The sequence below is a fragment of the Rhincodon typus genome, chromosome 1, assembly GCF_021869965.1.
Source record: "Rhincodon typus isolate 14 chromosome 1, sRhiTyp1.1, whole genome shotgun sequence".
In the NCBI taxonomy this organism is placed as follows: domain Eukaryota; kingdom Metazoa; phylum Chordata; class Chondrichthyes; order Orectolobiformes; family Rhincodontidae; genus Rhincodon; species Rhincodon typus.
This window is the reverse complement of record NC_063332.1, coordinates 75,925,269-75,929,983: the sequence shown is the minus strand read 5'-3', so window position 1 is coordinate 75,929,983 and position 4,715 is coordinate 75,925,269. Positions and strand designations below refer to the sequence as shown.

Genomic DNA, 4,715 nt, shown 5'->3' with positions numbered 1-4,715 from the left:
ACAGGCAATTTAGCATGGCCAATAAACCTAACCTGCACATCTTTGGACTGTGGGAGGAAACCGGAGCACCCGGGGGAAACCCACACAGACACAGGGAGAATGTGCAAACTCCTCACAGACAGTTGCCCGAGGGTGGAATCGAATCCAGGTTGCTGGCGCTGTGAGGCAGCAGTGCTAACCACTGAGCCACTGTGCCCTGGTGGTGCTCGTTGATCTTGCCCTGCTCTGTAGATTGGTCATGGGCAAGATGGAGGTTGTTCGAAGGAGCAGGCAGGTTAAAAACAACAAATACCTGCTCCGGTTTTCTTATCAGGCTTTCCGCAGTGGTTGGTTTGTTTGGCATGTTTGGTAATGGGAATATTAATGAGGCTGGTTGGGCCATCAGCGCAGCTTAATAAGTTTTAATCCTTGACAATTGGCAACTCACCAGTGCCTGGTGAGAATCTCACCATACCACATGGAGAGAGATGATTCCAACATCAAGATGGGCCTCATTGGGCTTCAGTCCCGATTCTCCCACACATCTCCACCCCACCGCCCGCTCCCACCTCCCCCACCCACCCCCCATAGCTCTCATCGCCAAATCCTTAGAAGATTCTGTCCAAGGTTTTATTTAAAACGTACTTATACTGGAAGAGACAAGTGCTAATTTATTTTGGGTGTGTCTATCACAGGGTACCAGCACTTCACTCATTCCCATGGATTTGAATCGTAAATACCTCAGCAAGCTACAACTATAGAAAAACTTCCAGATGAGCAATAAGTTGCAGGAGCACTGGTTGATATGAACATTCAAAAGGAAAATGAAATAAAATGTAAAACCAGAAATAGCTCATCTGCAAAAGAGAAACTAATGGTGTATAAGGTCAGCGAACTCTGTGGAGTGCAGTCTAACTACTAATCCTTATTTTAGATAGAAAATAATAATGTACTTAAGTATTAACTGTTATCAACAGTTTGTTCTGCAGCTCCAGTTATGCATTTATTGAGCGATCATTTGAATGCCCTTAAAATAGATTTTAAAAAAATTAATTTGAGTGGTTGATCATTCATCTTTGGTCTGTCATTTGTTGCTTGTGGTTTCCTGAAGAATGGGGTGCTTGCTCTTTGGCAGCCCAGCTCAAATTCATCATTAGCAATCATCTTTTTATCTCAGCTGGATTTGAGCCAAATAAAAATTAAACCGAGGATTTGAGCTCCAGACAGGGTGTAAACCATGGCCTTGATGTAGTCCAGACATGTACCACAATTTCTCAACGCTATCTTTCACAATGAACATTCAAGAAGAAAAAAAAACAATTAAATCTACCTTGCTTAAAGAGGTGAGTGTTTGTATATATATTACACAATATCAGACAACCAAAAGCATATAACATCTGTTACAAGAACATTAATGCATTTCTTTAGGGGTTCTTTTCTCCTGTAATTTTCTTCTGTTGTTTGAAACAATAATGACAAAGTCAATCACACATTTGAGGAAACTATTTTTTTCTCATGAGTTTTCAGGGCAATTGCATCCACAATGTTCAAATTTGTAGTTTTTATAGTCGTATGGATTGTCTAAAATTAGTCAGGAAAGTAAAATTAATTTTAAAATATTGCTGCCTTCTCTGGCTTTTTTGTAATTTAAAGGAGCAATATTTTTTATCAAAAAGTACTTCACACTTTTTTTTTGTTTTGGGGTTAGGGAAGAGCTGCTTATAATGCAATGTTAACACGATGATGTATTCAAATATTATTTAGTCTGATATTACGTACGGAACTGAAGGAAAGCTCACATTATTTTCAAGGAAATCTTGCCCTTTTTAAACCAACAAATACAAAATCTATAAGGCGGCAGTGAACAAGAGCAACTCTTTGGCAACTTCTTTAATAAGTTGCTGTTAATGAAACTCATTTCCTTGAGGACTGCATCAACATTATAACAACAAAAAATAGCAAACTAAACTAATTCATTCTTTTTCTGTTTTATATTGTGTTGTTTGGTTAGGTCACAGATTTACTGCAAACTCGATTTGTTGGGGATCAATTGTGAATTGAAGCAGTAAGGCTCAAAACAGAGAAGTGATTGTCGATGTAACGTTTGGAGAAGCAGTTGTCTGGTTCGGCTATCAAACATAAGTTTCTTTATATTTTAATAAAAATATCCTTTCATTATGTTGTAAATGAGTACTTTGCATCAGTATTCGCCATAGAGAAGGACTTGGTGAATGCTGAGTCTGGGGAAGGGTGTGTAGATAGTTTGGGTCATGTTGAGATCAAAAGGGAGGAGGTATTTGGGGTCTTGATAAACATTACGGTAGACAAGTCCCCAGGGCCTGATGGGATATAGCCCTGAATACTGAGAGAGGCAAGGGAGGAAATTACTGAGGCCTTGAGAGAAACGTTTGTATTCTCACTGGCCACAGGGGAGGTCCCAGAGGATTGGAGAATAACCAATGTTGTTCCTTTGTTTAAGAAGGATGGCAGGGATAATCCAGCTAATTGCAGGCCAGTGAGCCTTACGTCAGTGGTAGGGAAATAATTGGAGAGGATTCTTTGAGACAGGATTTACTCCCACTTGAGAGTGGGACAGAGATGGACAGAATGGACAGTCAGAAGCTTTTCCCGGGGTGGAAGAGTCAGTCATGAGAGGCCATAGCTTTAAGGTGCATATTAGCGAGGGGCAATATGGTTTTGTGAAGGGGAGGTCGTGGCTCACTAACTTGGTTGAGTTTTTCAAGGAAGTGATGAAGATGATCGATGAGGGTAGGGCAGTGGATGTTGTCTACATGGACTTCAGTAAGGTCTTTGACAAGGTCTGTAATGGCAGGCTGATACAGAAGGTAAAGTCTCACGGGGTCAGCGGTGAGCTTGCAAGATGGATAAAAAAACTAGCTCGGTCATAGAAGACAAAGGGTAGGAGTGGAAGGGTGCATTTCTGAATGGAGGGCTGTGACTAGTGACGTTCCTCAGGGATCAGTGTTGGGACCTTTGCTATTTGTAATGTATATAAATGATTTGGAGGAGAATGTAACTGGTCTGATTAGTAAGTTTACCAATGACACAAAGGCTGGTGGAATTGCAGATAGCAATGAGGACCGTCAAAGGATACAGCTGGATATAGATAGGTTGGTGACTTGGGCAGTGCGATGGCAAATGGAGTTTAATCTGGAAAAATGCAAGGTAATGCATTTTGGAAGGTCTAATCAGATGGAAAATATACAGTAAATGGCAGAACCCTCAAGTGTACTGATAGGCAGAGGGATCTGGTGTACAGCAGATGGAGAAGGTAGTCAGCAAGGCATACGGCATGCTTGCCTTCATTGGCCGGGGCATTGAGTTTAAAAAATGACAGGTAATGTTGCAGCTTTATCGAACCTTAGTTAGGCCGCGTTTGGAATATTGTTTATTCTGGTCGCCACAATACCAGAAGGACATGGTAGCTTTGGAGAGAGTACAGAAAAGACTTACCAGGATGTTGCCTGGTATGGAGGATATTAACGATGAGGAGAGTTTGGAGAAACTTGGGTTGTTCTCACTGGAATGATGGAGGTTGAGGGGTGACCTAATAGAGGTCTACAAGATTATGAAGGGCATGGACAGACTGGACAGTCAGAAGCTTTTTCCCAGGGTGGAAAAGTCAGTCACCAGAGGCCATAGCTTTAAGGTGCAAGGGCCAAGGTTTAAAGGTGATATACAAGGCAGGTTTTTTACACAGAGGGTGGTGGGTGCCTGGAACTTGCTGCCAGGGGAAGTAGTGGAAGCAGATACGATATTGACGTTTAAAGGGAATCTTGACAAATACATGAATAGGATGGGAATAGAGGGATATGGTCCCCGGAAGGGCAGGGGGTTTTAGTTGTGATGGGCAGCATGTTGGTGCAGGCTTGGAGGGTTGAAGGGCCTGTTCCTGTGCTGTCATTTTCTTTGTTCTTTGGTGTTCTTAAAAATGCCTGAACAGAAATTTCAAAATCATTCCAGGAGACCAAAATCTCAAAGTGCACATTTAATGTCATACCTTCTACAATTAGGCCGAATTTTGTCTTTCAGAGAATAAGTGTGCAGCAGAGCCTAAATGCAAGACAGACATCTCTTCAATGTAGGGAACTTCCTCGTGCTCATTACATACTTATGTGCAGGTAAAAAACCAAATTTTTGTGAGCAGGCAGAAGGATTGTCTGGCCTTCAACGGGATTCTCTGGGCAGCATATTTAAAAGGCAGCTGGACAGCACTTCACGCTCTGCAATCCAGGAACATCAGTAGAGAAAATCCAATGCAACCGACCAGGAATGGACATCCACACTGGAACAAGCCATCAGCATACAACAACAAAACATCAAAACAAAGAAAAGAATAGCCCTACAAGAAAAGTAGGTCAGCTTTGCTGACAGCAAAGGCATGCAATCAAGACACTGGGCTAGGAGATGGGGGTGGACAGATGGGGGACAACAGAAGCAAAATAGAGTTCAGTATTCATGAGGTTGTAGACATGCTCGCCGAACCCGTGGATTTCGTCACCCTGATAGCTAACATCATCAGTGCACCTCCGGTGAAGCATCGGTGTTCTGTCCCGCTTGTTATTTACATGCCTCAATTTGCTGGGGTGTTTGGTACCACTTCTGGTTCTGTTTCTCAGTGCTTTGTACACAGAGTCTAATTCAATGTATTGTTGATGGAGTTCCGGTTAGAACAGCAGGTCTCCCGGAATTCCCTGGTGTGTCTCTGTTTGGCT

General features: G+C 42.3%; 1 long non-coding RNA gene across 1 annotated transcript; it reads left to right on the top strand.

Annotated features, from left to right (window-relative positions):
* The first annotated feature begins 1,216 nt into the window (after positions 1-1,216).
* LOC125482930 lies at positions 1,217-2,154 on the top strand. The gene is made up of 2 exons (XR_007261918.1): positions 1,217-1,322; positions 1,991-2,154. It is a non-coding gene; the product is annotated as an uncharacterized LOC125482930 (long non-coding RNA).
* The last annotated feature ends 2,561 nt before the right edge of the window (positions 2,155-4,715 follow it).